Source organism: Rutidosis leptorrhynchoides, chromosome 11 (assembly GCF_046630445.1).
Source record: "Rutidosis leptorrhynchoides isolate AG116_Rl617_1_P2 chromosome 11, CSIRO_AGI_Rlap_v1, whole genome shotgun sequence".
Taxonomy (NCBI): domain Eukaryota; kingdom Viridiplantae; phylum Streptophyta; class Magnoliopsida; order Asterales; family Asteraceae; genus Rutidosis; species Rutidosis leptorrhynchoides.
Genome location: NC_092343.1, coordinates 221,937,469 through 221,957,462, shown reverse-complemented (window position 1 = coordinate 221,957,462; position 19,994 = coordinate 221,937,469).

Sequence of the window (19,994 nt, the reverse complement as noted above, 5' to 3'; positions counted from 1 at the left end):
ATTGTTACAACTTAAGGACTTCGGGGGTTGACGATACATATAAAGTTCATCGGGGTTGGAATTAGATTTCTCTATTTTTATGCCCTTTCCCTTATTATTTTCTTTTGCCTTTTTAAATTCAGTTGGGGTAATTTCTATAACATCATCGGAATTCTCATCGGAATCCGATTCATCAGAGAATTGGTAATCCTCCCAATATTTTGCTTCCTTGGCGGAAACACCATTGACCATAATTAACCTTGGTCGGTTGGTTGAGGATTTTATTTTACTTAACCGTTTTATTATTTCCCCCACCGGTTCTATTTCTTCATCCGGTTCCGATTCTTCTTCCGGTTCCGATTCTTCTTCCGGTTCTGACTCTTCTTCCGGTTCCTCTTCGGGAACTTGTGAATCAGTCCACGAATCATTCCAATTTACATTTGACTCTTCATTATTATTAGGTGAGTCAATGGGACTTGTTCTAGAGGTAAACATCTATCACATAATATCAAACGCGTTAAGAGATTAATATATCACATAATATTCACATGTTAAAAATATATAGTTTCCAACAAAATTTGTTAAGCAATCATTTTTCAAGTAAACACGGTCGAAGTCCAGACTCACTAATGCATCCTAACAAACTCGATAAGACACACTAATGTAAAATTCTGGTTATCTAAGACCAACGCTCGGATACCAACTGAAATGTCCCGTTCTTATTGATTAAAAACGTTCCATATTAATTGATTTCGTTGCGAGGTTTTGACCTCTATATGAGACGTTTTTCAAAGACTGCATTCATTTTAAAACAAACCATAACCTTTATTTCATCAATAAAGGTTTAAAAAGCTTTACGTAGATTATCAAATAATGATAATCTAAAATATCATGTTTACACACGACCATTACATAATGGTTTACAATACAAATATGTTACAACAAAATAAGTTTCTTGAATGCAGTTTTTACACAATATCATACAAGCATGGACTCCAAATCTCGTCCTTATTTAAGTATGCGACAGCGGAAGCTCTTAATAATCACCTGAGAATAAACATGCTTAAAATGTCAACAAAAATGTTGGTGAGTTATAGGTTTAACCTATATATATCAAATCATAATAATAGACCACAAGATTTCATATTTCAATACACATCCCATACATAGAGATAAAAATCATTCATATGGTGAACACCTGGTAACCGACATTAACAAGATGCATATTTAAGAATATCCCCATCATTCTGGGACACCCTTCGGATATGATATAAATTTCGAAGTTCTAAAGCATCCGGTACTTTGGATGGGTTTGTTAGGCCCAATAGATCTATCTTTAGGATTCGCGTCAATTAGGGTGTCTGTTCCCTAATTCTTAGATTACCAGACTTAATAAAAAGAGGCATATTCGATTTCGATAATTCAACCATAGAATGTAGTTTCACGTACTTGTGTCTATTTTGTAAATCATTTATAAAACCTGCATGTATTCTCATCCCAAAAATATTAGATTTTAAAAGTGGGACTATAACTCACTTTCACAGATTTTTACTTCGTCGAGAAGTAAGACTTGGCCACTGGTTGATTCACGAACCTATAACAATATATACATATATATCAAAGTATGTTCAAAATATATTTACAACACTTTTAATATATTTTGATGTTTTAAGTTTATTAAGTCAGCTGTCCTCGTTAGTAACCTACAACTAGTTGTCCACAGTTAGATGTACAGAAATAAATCGATAAATATTATATTGAATCAATCCATGACCCAGTGTATACGTATCTCAGTATTGATCACAACTCAAACTATATATATTTTGGAATCAACCTCAACCCTGTATAGCTAACTCCAACATTCACATATAGAGTGTCTATGGTTGTTCCGAAATATATATAGATGTGTCGACATGAAAGGTTGAAACATTGTATACGTGTCTATGGTATCTCAAGATTACATAATATACAATACAAGTTGATTAAGTTATGGTTGGAATAGATTTGTTACCAATTTTCACGTAGCTAAAATGAGAAAAATTATCCAATCTTGTTTTACCCATAACTTCTTCATTTTAAATCCGTTTTGAGTGAATCAAATTGCTATGGTTTCATATTGAACTCTATTTTATGAATCTAAACAAAAAAAGTATAGGTTTATAGTCGGAAAAATAAGTTACAAGTCGTTTTTGTAAAGGTAGTCATTTCAGTCGAAAGAACGACGTCTAGATGACCATTTTAGAAAACATACTTCCACTTTGAGTTTAACCATAATTTTTGGATATAGTTTCATGTTCATAATAAAAATCATTTTCTTAGAATAACAACTTTTAAATCAAAGTTTATCATAGTTTTTAATTAACTAACCCAAAACAGCCCGCGGTGTTACTACGACGGCGTAAATCCGGTTTTACGGTGTTTTTCGTGTTTCCAGGTTTTAAATCATTAAGTTAGCATATAAATATAGATATAGAACATGTGTTTAGTTGATTTTAAAAGTCAAGTTAGAAGGATTAACTTTTGTTTGTGAACAAGTTTAGAATTAACTAAACTATGTTCTAGTGATTACAAGTTTAAACCTTCGAATAAGATAGCTTTATATGTATGAATCGAATGATGTTATGAACATCATTACTACCTTAAGTTCCTTGGATAAACCTACTGGAAAAGAGAAAAATGGATCTAGCTTCAACGGATCCTTGGATGGCTCGAAGTTCTTGAAGCAGAATCATGACACGAAAACAAGTTCAAGTAAGATCATCACTTGAAATAAGATTGTTATAATTATAGAAATTGAACCAAAGTTTGAATATGATTATTACCTTGTATTAGAATGATAACCTACTGTAAGAAACAAATATTTCTTGAGGTTGGATGATCACCTTACAAGATTGGAAGTGAGCTAGCAAACTTGAAAGTATTCTTGATTTTATGTAACTAGAACTTGTAGAATTTATGAAGAACACTTAGAACTTGAAGATAGAACTTGAGAGAGATCAATTAGATGAAGAAAATTGAAGAATGAAAGTGTTTGTAGGTGTTTTTGGTCGTTGGTGTATGGATTAGATATAAAGGATATGTAATTTTGTTTTCATGTAAATAAGTCATGAATGATTACTCATATTTTTTTAATTTTATGAGATATTTCATGCTAGTTTCCAAATGATGGTTCCCACATGTGTTAGATGACTCACATAGGCTGCTAAGAGCTGATCATTGGAGTGTATATACCAATAGTACATACATCTAAAAGCTGTGTATTGTACGAGTACGAATACGGGTGCATACGAGTAGAATTGTTGATGAAACTGAACGAGGATGTAATTGTAAGCATTTTTGTTAAGTAGAAGTATTTTGATAAGTGTATTGAAGTCTTTCAAAAGTGTATAAATACATATTAAAAAACTACATGTATATACATTTTAACTGAGTCGTTAAGTCATCGTTAGTCGTTACATGTAAGTGTTGTTTTAAAACCTTTAGGTTAACGATCTTGTTAAATGTTGTTAACCCAATGTTTATAATATCAAATGAGATTTTAAATTATTATATTATCATGATATTATCATGTATGAATATCTCTTAATATGATATATATACATTAAATGTCTTTACAACGATAATCGTTACATATATGTCTCGTTTAAAAATCATTAAGTTAGTAGTCTTGTTTTTACATATGTAGTTCATTGTTAATATACTTAATGATATGTTTACTTATCATAGTATCATGTTAACTATATATATATCCATATATATGTCATCATATAGGTTTTACAAGTTTTAACGTTCGTGAATCACCGGTCAACTTGGGTGGTCAATTGTCTATATGAAACATATTTCAATTAATCAAGTCTTAACAAGTTTGATTGCTTAACATGTTGGAAACATTTAATCATGTAAATATCAATCTCAATTAATATATATAAACATGGAAAAGTTCGGGTCACTACACCTTCTAGGCTATCGGATGCATAACCTTCAACCATATGTACTTCGACCTTAAGTGACGCTTGTTTTCGGGTACTATTACGTTAACGTTCGATATCGAAAGCTCATAAACTAGAATAGCTTTTCAACTGTTTTTATACTTGAAATCTTGAGGTCCATTATGAAATGTCCCGTTCTTATTGATTAAAAACGTTCCATATTAATTGATTTCGTTGCGAGGTTTTGACCTCTATATGAGACGTTTTTCAAAGACTGCATTCATTTTTAAAACAAACCATAACCTTTATTTCATCAATAAAGGTTTAAAAAGCTTTACGTAGATTATCAAATAATGATAATCTAAAATATCCTGTTTACACACGACCATTACATAATGGTTTACAATACAAATATGTTACAACAAAATAAGTTTCTTGAATGCAGTTTTTACACAATATCATACAAGCATGGACTCCAAATCTCGTCCTTATTTAAGTATGCGACAGCGGAAGCTCTTAATAATCACCTGAGAATAAACATGCTTAAAACGTCAACAAAAATGTTGGTGAGTTATAGGTTTAACCTATATATATCAAATCATAATAATAGACCACAAGATTTCATATTTCAATACACATCCCATACATAGAGATAAAAATCATTCATATGGTGAACACCTGGTAACCGTCATTAACAAGATGCATATATAAGAATATCCCCATCATTCCGGGACACCCTTCGAATATGATATAAATTTCGAAGTACTAAAGCATCCGGTACTTTGGATGGGGCTTGTTGGGCCCGATAGATCTATCTTTAGGATTCGCGTCAATTAGGGTGTCTGTTCCCTAATTCTTAGATTACCAGACTTAATAAAAAGGGGCATATTCGATTTCGATAATTCAACCATAGAATGTAGTTTCACGTACTTGTGTCTATTTTGTAAATCATTTATAAAACCTGCATGTATTCTCATCCCAAAAATATTAGATTTTAAAAGTGGGACTATAACTCACTTTCACAGATTTTTACTTCGTCGGGAAGTAAGACTTGGCCACTGGTTGATTCACGAACCTATAACAATATATACATATATATCAAAGTATGTTCAAAATATATTTACAACACTTTTAATATATTTTGATGTTTTAAGTTTATTAAGTCAGCTGTCCTCGTTAGTAACCTACAACTAGTTGTCCACAGTTAGATGTACAGAAATAAATCGATAAATATTATCTTGAATCAATCCACGACCCAGTGTATACGTATCTCAGTATTGATCACAACTCAAACTATATATATTTTGGAATCAACCTCAACCCTGTATAGCTAACTCCAACATTCACATATAGAGTGTCTATGGTTGTTCCGAAATATATATAGATGTGTCGACATGATAGGTCGAAACATTGTATACGTGTCTATGGTATCTCAAGATTACATAATATACAATACAAGTTGATTAAGTTATGGTTGGAATAGATTTGTTACCAATTTTCACGTAGCTAAAATGAGAAAAATTATCCAATCTTGTTTTACCCATAACTTCTTCATTTTAAATCCGTTTTGAGTGAATCAAATTGCTATGGTTTCATATTGAACTCTATTTTATGAATCTAAACAGAAAAGTATAGGTTTATAGTCAGAAAAATAAGTTACAAGTCGTTTTTGTAAAGGTAGTCATTTCAGTCGAAAGAACGACGTCTAGATGACCATTTTAGAAAACATACTTCCACTTTGAGTTTAATCATAATTTTTGGATATAGTTTCATGTTCATAATAAAAATCATTTTCTCAGAATAACAACTTTAAAATCAAAGTTTATCATAGTTTTTAATTAACTAACCCAAAACAGCCCGCGGTGTTACTACGACGGCGTAAATCCGGTTTTACGGTGTTTTTCGTGTTTCCAGGTTTTAAATCATTAAGTTAGCATATCATATAGATATAGAACATGTGTATAGTTAATTTTAAAAGTCAAGTTAGAAGGATTAACTTTTGTTTGCGAACAAGTTTAGAATTAACTAAACTATGTTCTAGTGATTACGAGTTTAAACCTTCGAATAAGATAGCTTTATATGTATGAATCGAATGATGTTATGAACATCATTACTACCTTAAGTTCCTTGGATAAACCTACTGGAAAAGAGAAAAATGGATCTAGCTTCAATGGATCCTTGGATGGCTAGAAGTTCTTGAAGCAGAATCATGACACGAAAACAAGTTCAAGTAAGATCATCACTTGAAATAAGATTGTTATAGTTATAGAAATTGAACCAAAGTTTGAATATGATTATTACCTTGTATTAGAATGATAACCTACTGTAAGAAACAAAGATTTCTTGAGGTTGGATGATCACCTTACAAGATTGGAAGTGAGCTAGCAAACTTGAAAGTATTCTTGATTTTATGTAACTAGAACTTGTAGAATATATGAAGAACACTTAGAACTTGAAGATAGAACTTGAGAGAGATCAATTAGATGAAGAAAATTGAAGAATGAAAGTGTTTGTAGGTGTTTTTGGTCGTTGGTGTATGGATTAGATATAAAGGATATGTAATTTTGTTTTCATGTAAATAAGTCATGAATGATTACTCATATTTTTGTAATTTTATGAGATATTTCATGCTAGTTGCCAAATGATGGTTCCCACATGTGTTAGGTGACTCACATGGGCTGCTAAGAGCTGATAATTGGAGTGTATATACCAATAGTACATACATCCAAAAGCTGTGTATTGTACGAGTACGAATACGGGTGCATACGAGTAGAATTGTTGATGAAACTGAACGAGGATGTAATTGTAAGCATTTTTGTTAAGTAGAAGTATTTTGATAAGTTTATTGAAGTCTTTCAAAAGTGTATAAATACATATTAAAACACTACATGTATATACATTTTAACTGAGTCGTTAAGTCATCGTTAGTCGTTACATGTAAGTGTTGTTTTGAAACTTTTAGGTTAACGATCTTGTTAAATGTTGTTAACCCAATGTTTATAATATCAAATTAGATTTTAAATTATTATATTATCATGATATTATCATGTATGAATATCTCTTAATATGATATATATACATTAAATGTCTTTACAACGATAATCGTTACATATATGTCTCGTTTAAAAATCATTAAGTTAGTAGTCTTGTTTTTACATATGTAGTTCATTGTTAATATACTTAATGATATGTTTACTTATCATAGTATCATGTTAACTATATATATATCCATATATATGTCATCATATAGTTTTTACAAGTTTTAACGTTCGTGAATCACCGGTCAACTTGGGTGGTCAATTGTCTATATGAAACATATTTCAATTAATCAAGTCTTAACAAGTTTGATTGCTTAACATGTTGGAAACATTTAATCATGTAAATATCAATCTCAATTAATATATATAAACATGGAAAAGTTCGGGTCACTACAGTACCTACCCGTTAAATAAATTTCGTCCCGAAATTTTAAGCTGTTGAAGGTGTTGACGAATCTTCTGGAAATAGATGCGGGTATTTCTTCTTCATCTGATCTTCACGCTCCCAGGTGAACTCAGGTCCTCTACGAGCATTCCATCGAACCTTAACAATTGGTATCTTGTTTTGCTTAAGTCTTTTAACCTCACGATCCATTATTTCGACGGGTTCTTCGATGAATTGAAGTTTTTCATTGATTTGGATTTCATCTAACGGAATAGTGAGATCTTCTTTAGCAAAACATTTCTTCAAATTCGAGACGTGGAAAGTGTTATGTACAGCCGCGAGTTGTTGAGGTAACTCAAGTCGGTAAGCTACTGGTCCGACACGATCAATAATCTTGAATGGTCCAATATACCTTGGATTTAATTTCCCTCGTTTACCAATTCGAACAACGCCTTTCCAAGGTGCAACTTTAAGCATGACCATCTCTCCGATTTCAAATTCTATATCTTTTCTTTTAATGTCAGCGTAGCTCTTTTGTCGACTTTGGGCGGTTTTCAACCGTTGTTGAATTTGGATGATCTTCTCGGTAGTTTCTTGTATAATCTCCGGACCCGTAATCTGTCTATCCCCCACTTCACTCCAACAAATCGGAGACCTGCACTTTCTACCATAAAGTGCTTCAAACGGTGCCATCTCAATGCTTGAATGGTAGCTGTTGTTGTAGGAAAATTCTGCTAACGGTAGATGTCGATCCCAACTGTTTCCGAAATCAATAACACATGCTCGTAGCATGTCTTCAAGCGTTTGTATCGTCCTTTCGCTCTGCCCATCAGTTTGTGGATGATAGGCAGTACTCATGTCTAGACGAGTTCCTAATGCTTGCTGCAATGTCTGCCAGAATCTTGAAATAAATCTGCCATCCCTATCAGAGATAATAGAGATTGGTATTCCATGTCTGGAGACGACTTCCTTCAAATACAGTCGTGCTAACTTCTCCATCTTGTCATCTTCTCTTATTGGCAGGAAGTGTGCTGATTTGGTGAGACGATCAACTATTACCCAAATAGTATCAAAACCACTTGCAGTCCTTGGCAATTTAGTGATGAAATCCATGGTAATGTTTTCCCATTTCCATTCCGGGATTTCGGGTTGTTGAAGTAGACCTGATGGTTTCTGATGCTCAGCTTTGACCTTAGAACATGTCAAACATTCTCCTACGTATTTAGCAACATCGGCTTTCATACCCGGCCACCAAAAATGTTTCTTGAGATCCTTGTACATCTTCCCCGTTCCAGGATGTATTGAGTATCTGGTTTTATGAGCTTCTCTAAGTACCATTTCTCTCATATCTCCAAATTTTGGTACCCAAATCCTTTCAGCCCTATACCGGGTTCCGTCTTCCTGAATATTAAGATGCTTCTCCGATCCTTTGGGTATTTCATCCTTTAAATTTCCCTCTTTTAAAACTCCTTGTTGCGCCTCCTTTATTTGATTAGTAAGGTTATTATGAATCATTATATTCATAGATTTTACTCGAATGGGTTCTCTGTCCTTCCTGCTCAAGGCATCGGCTACCACATTTGCCTTCCCTGGGTGGTAACGAATCTCAAAGTCGTAATCATTCAACAATTCAATCCACCTACGCTGCCTCATATTCAGTTGTTTCTGATTAAATATGTGTTGAAGACTTTTGTGGTCGGTATATATAATACTTTTGACCCCATATAAGTAGTGCCTCCAAGTCTTTAATGCAAAAACAACCGCGCCTAATTCCAAATCATGCGTCATATAATTTTGTTCGTGAATCTTCAATTGTCTAGACGCATAAGCAATCACCTTCGTTCGTTGCATTAATACACAACCGAGACCTTGCTTTGATGCGTCACAATAAATCACAAAATCATCATTCCCTTCAGGCAATGACAATATAGGTGCCGTAGTTAGCTTTTTCTTCAATAACTGAAACGCTTTCTCTTGTTCATCATTCCATTCAAATTTCTTCCCTTTATGCGTTAATGCAGTCAAGGGTTTTGCTATTCTGGAAAAGTCTTGGATGAACCTTCTGTAGTAACCAGCTAGTCCTAAAAACTGGCGTATGTGTTTCGGAGTTTTCGGGGTTTCCCACTTTTCAACAGTTTCTATCTTTGTCGAATCCACCTTAATACCTTCTTTGTTCACTATGTGACCGAGGAATTGAACTTCTTCCAACCAAAATGCACACTTTGAAAACTTAGCGTACAATTCTTCCTTCCTCAATACTTCTAACACCTTTCTCAAATGTTCACCGTGTTCTTGGTCATTCTTTGAGTAAATAAGTATGTCATCAATGAAAACAATGACAAACTTGTAAAGGTATGGTCCACACACTCGGTTCGTAAGGTCCATGAACACAGCTGGTGCATTAGTTAAACCAAACGGCATGACCATAAACTCGTAATGACCGTAACGTGTTCTGAAAGCAGTCTTTGGAATATCATCTTCTTTCACCCGCATTTGATGATACCCGGAACGTAAGTCAATCTTTGAATAAACAGACGAGCCTTGTAGTTGATCAAATAAGTCATCGATTCTCGATAGTGGGTAGCGGTTCTTGATGGTAAGTTTTTTCAACTCTCGGTAGTCGATACACAACCTGAATGTACCATCTTTCTTCTTGACAAACAAAACAGGAGCTCCCCACGGTGATGTGCTTGGTCGAATGAAACCACGCTCTAAAAGTTCTTGTAATTGGCTTTGCAGTTCTTTCATCTCGCTGGGTGCGAGTCTGTAAGGAGCACGAGCTATTGGTGCAGCTCCTGGTACAAGATCTATTTGAAATTCAACGGATCGATGTGGGGGTAATCCCGGTAATTCTTTCGGAAATACATCGGGAAATTCTTTTGCAATGGGAACATCATTGATGCTCTTTTCTTCAGTTTGTACTTTCTCGACGTGTGCTAAAACAGCATAGCAACCTTTTCTTATTAGTTTTTGTGCCTTCAAATTACTAATAAAATGTAGCTTCGTGTTGCCCTTTTCTCCGTACACCATTAAGGGTTTTCCTTTTTCTCGTATAATGCGAATTGCATTTTTGTAACAAACGATCTCTGCTTTCACTTCTTTCAACCAGTCCATACCGATTATCACATCAAAACTCCCTAACTCTACTGGTATCAAATCAATCTTAAATGTTTCGCTAACCAGTTTAATTTCTCGATTCCGACATATATTATCTGCTGAAATTAATTTACCATTTGCTAATTCGAGTAAAAATTTACTATCCAAAGGCGTCAATGGACAACTTAATTTAGCACAAAAATCTCTACTCATATAGCTTCTATCCGCACCCGAATCAAATAAAACGTAAGCAGATTTATTGTCAATAAGAAACGTACCCGTAACAAGCTCCGGGTCTTCCTGTGCCTCTGCCGCATTAATATTGAAAACTCTTCCACGGCCTTGTCCATTTGTGTTCTCCTGGTTCGGGCAATTTCTAATAATGTGGCCCGGTTTTCCACATTTATAACAAACTACATTGGCATAACTTGCTCCGACACTACTTGCTCCGCCATTACTCGTTCCGACACCATTTGTTCCTTTCATTCTATTAACCCCTGGTCCGTAGACCTCACACTTCGCCGCGCTATGACCATTTCTTTTACACTTGTTGCAAAATTTGGTGCAGAACCCCGAGTGATACTTTTCACACCTTTGGCATAGCTGCTTCTGATTGTTGTTGTTGTTGTGGTTATTATTGTTGTTGGGATGATTGTTGTAGTTGCTGTTGCTGTTGTTGTTGTTGTTGTTATTGTTGGACCGTTTGTTGTAGTTGCGATTGATGTTGCGATTGTTGGGATAATTGTTGCGATTATTGTTGTAATTGCTGTTGTTGTTGTATTGGTGATTCTTATCACCGTTTTCCTCCCACTTTCTTTTGACTTGCTTCACATTGGCCTCTTCAGCAGTCTGTTCTTTAATTCTTTCTTCAATCTGGTTCACTAGTTTGTGAGCCATTCTACATGCCTGTTGTATAGAGGCGGGCTCGTGTGAACTTATATCTTCTTGGATTCTTTCCGGTAATCCTTTCACAAATGCGTCGATCTTCTCTTCCTCATCTTCGAATGCTCCCGGACACAATAGGCACAATTTTGTGAATCGTCTTTCGTACGTGGTAATATCAAATCCTTGGGTTCGTAACCCTCTAAGTTCTGTCTTGAGCTTATTGACCTCGGTTCTGGGATGGTACTTCTCGTTCATCAAGTGCTTGAATGCTGACCACGGTAGTGCGTACGCATCGTCTTGTCCCACTTGCTCTAGATAGGTATTCCACCATGTTAACGCAGAACCTGTGAAGGTATGCGTAGCGTACTTCACTTTGTCCTCTTCAGTACACTTACTTATGGCAAACACCGATTCAACCTTCTCGGTCCACCGTTTCAATCCGATCGGTCCTTCGGTTCCATCAAATTCCAAAGGTTTGCAGGCAGTGAATTCTTTGTAGGTGCATCCTACACGATTTCCTGTACTGCTAGATCCAAGGTTATTGTTGGTATGTAGCGCAGCCTGTACTGCGGCTATGTTTGAAGCTAGAAAAGTACGGAATTCCTCTTCATTCATATTCACGGTGTGTCGAGTAGTCGGTGCCATTTCCTTCAAAATAGTCAAATGGAACAAGTTAATCATACAGAATATTAAGAGTAGTTAATAGTATTTCGTAGCATAATATGAACTCATTTATAAAAGCTTTTTCTTCATATTAGCGTTTTATAAGTTTAAATTCGGGTAGTACCTACCCGTTAAGTTCATACTTAGTAGCTAATATACAATTCAACTACTACAATTCTATATGAAAAACTGATTATAATAATATTTCGCGTTCAAACTTTTATACAATATTTTACAAACTTACAATACCGCTTATTTTACATACAGCATGAAATATTGCACACAATAACTTTGATACAAGATAGTTGTGAAGATAATTCTAGCTAGTACACAAGTCGTTCAGCAAAGGCAATAAAGACACGTAATTCATACGTCCAGAAACAAGTCATGCATTCTGGTTTTACTAGGACTACTTCCCATCCTTGGTCTTGTGCAACATAACCGTTATGGCCGTTGATAAGACAGCGTGTTGTAACGTCATCAAAGGGACGAGGGTTACGTAATGTCCAACAGTCCCGTAATAATCTAAAAACCTCATTTCTTACCCCAATTACCGACTCCGTCACTTGTGGGAACGTTTTGTTTAATAGTTGTAGCCCGATGTTCTTGTTCTCACTTTGGTGAGAAGCGAACATTACTAATCCGTAAGCATAACATGCTTCTTTATGTTGCATGTTAGCCGCTTTTTCTAAATCACGAAGTCTAATATTCGGATATATTGAGTCAAAATAATTTCTTAACCCGTTGCGTAAAATAGCATTTGGGTTCCCCGCAATATATGCGTCAAAGTAAACACATCGTAACTTATGGGTTTCCCAATGTGATATCCCCCATCTTTCAAACGAAAGTCTCTTATAAACCAAGACATTCTTGGAACGTTCTTCGAATGTCTTACAAACTGATCTCGCCTTAAATAGTTGTGCCGAGGAATTCTGGCTGACTCTAGACAAGATTTCATCAATCATGTCTCCGGGTAGGTCTCTTAAAATATTGGGTTGTCTATCCATTTTGTGTTTTTAAACTGTAAAATAGACAAGAGTTAGATTCATAAAAAAAATACTTATTAATACAAGCAATTTTTACATATATCATAAAGCATAAGAACACTATATTACATATATTACACCACACGAATACAACTATCTTATTCCGACTCGCTCGTTTCTTCTTCTTCGGTTTTGGTTCGTTTTGCCAAGTTTCTAGGGATATATGATGTTCCCCTAATACGAGCCGTCGTTGTCCACATTGGTTTAGAAAAACCTGGTGGTTTAGAGGTTCCCGGGTCATTGTTACAACTTAAGAACTTCGGGGGTTGACGATACATATAAAGTTCATCGGGGTTGGAATTAGATTTCTCTATTTTTATGCCCTTTCCCTTATTATTTTCTTTTGCCTTTTTAAATTCAGTTGGGGTAATTTCTATAACATCATTGGAATTCTCGTCGGAATCCGATTCATCGGAGAATTGGTAATCCTCCCAATATTTTGCTTCCTTGGCGGAAACACCATTGACCATAATTAACCTTGGTCGGTTGGTTGAGGATTCTCTTTTACTTAACCGTTTTATTATTTCCCCCACCGGTTCTATTTCTTCTTCAGGTTCCGATTCTTCTTCCGGTTCCGATTCTTCTTCCGGTTCCGACTCCTCTTCCGGTTCCTCTTCGGGAACTTGTGAATCAGTCCACGAATCATTCCAATTTACATTTGACTCTTCATTATTATTAGGTGAGTCAATGGGACTTGTTCTAGAGGTAGACATCTATCACATAATATCAAACACGTTAAGAGATTAATATATCACATAATATTCATATGTTAAAAATATATAGTTTCCAACAAAAATGTTAAGCAATCATTTTTAAAGAAAACACGGTCGAAGTCCAGACTCACTAATGCATCCTAACAAACTCGATAAGACACACTAATGCAAATTTTCTGGTTCTCTAAGACCAACGCTCGGATACCAACTGAAATGTCCCGTTCTTATTGATTAAAAACGTTCCATATTAATTGATTTCGTTGCGAGGTTTTGACCTCTATATGAGACGTTTTTCAAAGACTGCATTCATTTTTAAAACAAACCATAACCTTTATTTCATCAATAAAGGTTTAAAAAGCTTTACGTAGATTATCAAATAATGATAATCTAAAATATCCTGTTTACACACGACCATTACATAATGGTTTACAATACAAATATGTTACAACAAAATAAGTTTCTTAAATGCAGTTTTTACACAATATCATACAAGCATGAACTCCAAATCTCGTCCTTATTTAAGTATGCGACAGCGGAAGCTCTTAATAATCACCTGAGAATAAACATGCTTAAAACGTCAACAAAAATGTTGGTGAGTTATAGGTTTAACCTATATATATCAAATCATAATAATAGACCACAAGATTTCATATTTCAATACACATCCCATACATAGAGATAAAAATCATTCATATGGTGAACACCTGGTAACCGACATTAACAAGATGCATATATAAGAATATCCCCATCATTCCGGGACACCCTTCGGATATGATATAAATTTCGAAGTGCTAAAGCATCCGGTACTTTGGATGGGGCTTGTTGGGCCCGATAGATCTATCTTTAGGATTCGCGTCAATTAGGGTATCTGTTCCCTAATTCTTAGATTACCAGACTTAATAAAAAGGGGCATATTCGATTTCGATAATTCAACCATAGAATGTAGTTTCACGTACTTGTGTCTATTTTGTAAATCATTTATAAAACCTGCATGTATTCTCATCCCAAAAATATTAGATTTTAAAAGTGGGACTATAACTCACTTTCACAGATTTTTACTTCGTCGGGAAGTAAGACTTGGCCACTGGTTGATTCACGAACCTATAACAATATATACATATATATCAAAGTATGTTCAAAATATATTTACAACACTTTTAATATATTTTGATGTTTTAAGTTTATTAAGTCAGCTGTCCTCGTTAGTAACCTACAACTAGTTGTCCACAGTTAGATGTACAGAAATAAATCGATAAATATTATCTTGAATCAATCTACGACCCAGTGTATACGTATCTCAGTATTGATCACAACTCAAACTATATATATTTTGGAATCAACCTCAACCCTGTATAGCTAACTCCAACATTCACATATAGAGTGTCTATGGTTGTTCCGAAATATATATAGATGTGTCGACATGATAGGTCGAAATATTGTATACGTGTCTATGGTATCTCAAGATTACATAATATACAATACAAGTTGATTAAGTTATGGTTGGAATAGATTTGTTACCAATTTTCACGTAGCTAAAATGAGAAAAATTATCCAATCTTGTTTTACCCATAACTTCTTCATTTTAAATCCGTTTTGAGTGAATCAAATTGCTATGGTTTTATATTGAACTCTATTTTATGAATCTAAACAGAAAAGTATAGGTTTATAGTCGAAAAAATAAGTTACAAGTCGTTTTTGTAAAGGTAGTCATTTCAGTCGAAAGAACGACGTCTAGATGACCATTTTAGAAAACATACTTCCACTTTGAGTTTAATCATAATTTTTGGATATAGTTTCATGTTCATAATAAAAATCATTTTCTCAGAATAACAACTTTAAAATCAAAGTTTATCATAGTTTTTAATTAACTAACCCAAAACAGCCCGCGGTGTTACTACGACGGCGTAAATCCGGTTTTACGGTGTTTTTCGTGTTTCCAGGTTTTAAATCATTAAGTTAGCATATCATATAGATATAGAACATGTGTGTAGTTAATTTTAAAAGTCAAGTTAGAAGGATTAACTTTTGTTTGCGAACAAGTTTAGAATTAACTAAACTATGTTCTAGTGATTACGAGTTTAAACCTTCGAATAAGATAGCTTTATATGTATGAATCGAATGATGTTATGAACATCATTACTACCTTAAGTTCCTTGGATAAACCTACTGTAAAAGAGAAAAATGGATCTAGCTTCAATGGATCCTTGGATGGCTAGAAGTTCTTGAAGCAGAATCATGACACGAAAACAAGTTCAAGTAAGATCATCACTTGAAATAAGATTGTTATAGTTATAGAAATTGAACCAAAGTTTGAATATGATTATTACCTTGTATTAGAATGATAACCTACTGTAAGAAACAAAAATTTCTTGAGGTTGGATGATCACCTTACAAGATTGGAAGTGAGCTAGCAAACTTGAAAGTATTCTTGATTTTATGTAACTAGAACTTGTAGAATATATGAAGAACACTTAGAACTTGAAGATAGAACTTGAGAGAGATCAATTAGATGAAGAAAATTGAAGAATGAAAGTGTTTGTAGGTGTTTTTGGTCGTTGGTGTATGGATTAGATATAAAGGATATGTAATTTTGTTTTCATGTAAATAAGTCATGAATGATTACTCATATTTTTGTAATTTTATGAGATATTTCATGCTAGTTGGTAAATGATGGTTCCCACATGTTTTAGGTGACTCACATGGGCTGCTAAGAGCTGATAATTAGAGTGTATATACCAATAGTACATACATCTAAAAGCTGTGTATTGTACGAGTACGAATACGGGTGCATACGAGTAGAATTGTTGATGAAACTGAACGAGGATGTAATTGTAAGAATTTTTGTTAAGTAGAAGTATTTTGATAAGTGTATTGAAGTCTTTCAAAAGTGTATAAATACATATTAAAACACTACATGTATATACATTTTAACTGAGTCGTTAAGTCATCGTTAGTCGTTACATGTAAGTGTTGTTTTGAAACTTTTAGGTTAACGATCTTGATAAATGTTGTTAACCCAATGTTTATAATATCAAATGAGATTTTAAATTATTATATTATCATGATATTATCATGTATGAATATCTCTTAATATGATATATATACATTAAATGTCTTTACAACGATAATCGTTACATATATGTCTCGTTTAAAAATCATTAAGTTAGTAGTCTTGTTTTTACATATGTAGCTCATTGTTAATATACTTAATGATATGTTTACTTATCATAGTATCATGTTAACTATATATATATCCATATATATGTCATCATATAGTTTTTACAAGTTTTAACGTTCGTGAATCACCGGTCAACTTGGGTGGTCAATTGTCTATATGAAACATATTTCAATTAATCAAGTCTTAACAAGTTTGATTGCTTAACATGTTGGAAACATTTAATCATGTAAATATCAATCTCAATTAATATATATAAACATGGAAAAGTTCGGGTCACTACACATTAACTATGCATTATAACTAAACCTATGAACTCACCAATATTTATATTGACGTTTTTAAGTATTTTTCTCAGGTACTTAGCTTTTGGAGCATTTTCAGGTCGGGCATCGTGGAGTCTAAAAACGTCTTTTGTTTAAATCTAGTATTGATAGGCTAGATTATAATGTATTTGTATTTGTACTATATTTGTATTTGTACTTTGGTTACCACGATGTACCAAAAATAAAAACAGAGACCGTGATGTAATAAAATTTATGTTTTCGCTGTTGACGTTAACTATAACCTGGGACACTATGTTAAAGTTCACACCACGTCTTAGGAAATTGAGATGGGGGTCGTGACAGACATGGTATCAGAGCTTGGGTTATAGGGAATCTGGACGACTTTAGTGTGTCTAGACCTAACCAACTAGGAGTGCATTAGTGTGTCTGATAATGCTAAAAACGAACATATATTTCATAGCATTATTCCCCAAGAAAGACAAGCTTTTAGTTGCAATTGTTCTATTTACAAGTGATATTCGTTTAAATATTAAAAGGTGAAGACAAAAGACAGATTCGACGAATTGAAGACGCAAACGACCAAAAAGCTCAAAAGTACAAAATACAATCAAAGAGGTTCCAATTATTGATAAGAAACGTCTCGAAATTACAAGAGTACAAGATTCAAAACGCAAAGTACAAGATATTAAATTGTACGCAAGGACGTTCGAAAATCCGGAACCGGAACCAGAGTCAACTCTCAACGCTCGACGCAACGGACTAAAAATTACAAGTCAACTATGCACATAAATATAATATAATATTTAAATAATTCTTATAATTATTTATATATTATATAATATATTATAAACCGTCGGCAAGAAAGGCTCCAAACTTGTGTGACCTGTAAAAGCAAACTCCGCGAGTTGCGGAGTTTGCAGTGCAAAAATTACGCGAGTCGCGGAGACCCCCTGAACTCAATTCCCTATAAAAGCAAACGTAGTTTGATCGCAAAAAAATCAATATATATCCATCCATCTATCTATACGTAATATTTATATTTATAATTTATATTTTAATTTTAATTTTAATTTTAATCCTAATAATAAGGGTATGTTAGCGAATGTTGTAAGGGTTTAAGTCGAAATTCTGTCCGTGTAACGCTACGCTATTTTTAATCATTATAAGTTATGTTCAACCTTTTTAATTTAATATCTCGTAGCTAAGTTATTATTATGCTTATTTAAAACGAAGTAATCATGATGTTGGGCTAATTACTAAAATTGGGTAATTGGACTTTGTACCATAATTGGGGTTTGGACAAAAGAATGACACTTGTGGAAATTAGACTATGGGCTATTAATGGGCTTTATATTTGTTTAACTAAATGATAGTTTGTTAATTTTAATATAAAGATTTACAATTGGACGTACCTATAAATAACCACATACACTCGATCGGACACGATGGGTGGGATATTTATATGTACGAATAATCGTTCATTTAACCGGATACGGGAATGGATTAATAGTCTATGGAATTATTAAAACAGGGGTGAAATTATGTACAAGGACACTTGGCATAATTGATAACAAAGTATTAAAACCTTGGGTTACACGCAGTCGATAACCTGGTGTAATTATTAAACAAAGTATTAAAACCTTGTTACAGTTTAAGTCCCCAATTAGTTGGAATATTTGACTTCGGGTATAAGGATAATTTGACGAGGATACTCTCACTTTATATTTATGACTGATGTGTAGTGACCCGAACTTTTCCATGTTTATATATATTAATTGAGATTGATATTTATATGATTAAATGTTTCCAACATGTTAAGCAATCAAACTTGTTAAGACTTGATTAATTGAAATGTGTTTCATATAGACAATTGACCACCCAAGTTGACCGGTGATTCACGAACGTTAAAACTTGTAAAAACTATATGATTACATATATATGGATATATATATATATATATATATATATATATATATATATATATATATATATAGTTAACATGAAAATATGATAAGTAAACATATCATTAAGTATATTAACAATGAACTACATATTTAAAAACAAGACTACTAACTTAATGATTTTTAAACGAGACATATATGTAACGATTATCGTTGTAAAGACATTTAATGTATATATATCATATTAAGAGATATTCATACATGATAATATCATGATAATATAATAATTTAAAATCTCATTTGATATTATAAACATTGGGTTAACAACATTTAACAAGATCGTTAACCTAAAGGTTTCAAAACAACACTTACATGTAACGACTAACGATGACTTAACGACTCAGTTAAAATGTATATACATGTAGTGTTTTAATATGTATTTATACACTTTTGAAACACTTCAATACACTTATCAAAATACTTCTACTTAACAAAAATGCTTACAATTACATCCTCGTTCAGTTTCATCAACAATTTTACTCGTATGCACCCGTATTCATACTCGTACAATACACAGCTTTTAGATGTATGTACTATTGGTATATACACTCCAATGATCAGCTCTTAGCAGCCCATGTGAGTCACCTAACACATGTGGGAACCATCATTTGGCAACTAGCATGAAATATCTCATAAAATTACAAAAATATGAGTAATCATTCATGACTTATTTACATGAAAACAAAATTACATATCCTTTATATCTAATCCATACACCAACGACCAAAAACACCTACAAACACTTTCATTCTTCAATTTTCTTCATCTAATTGATCTCTCTCAAGTTCTATCTTCAAGTTCTAAGTGTTCTTCATAAATTCCAAAAGTTCTAGTTTC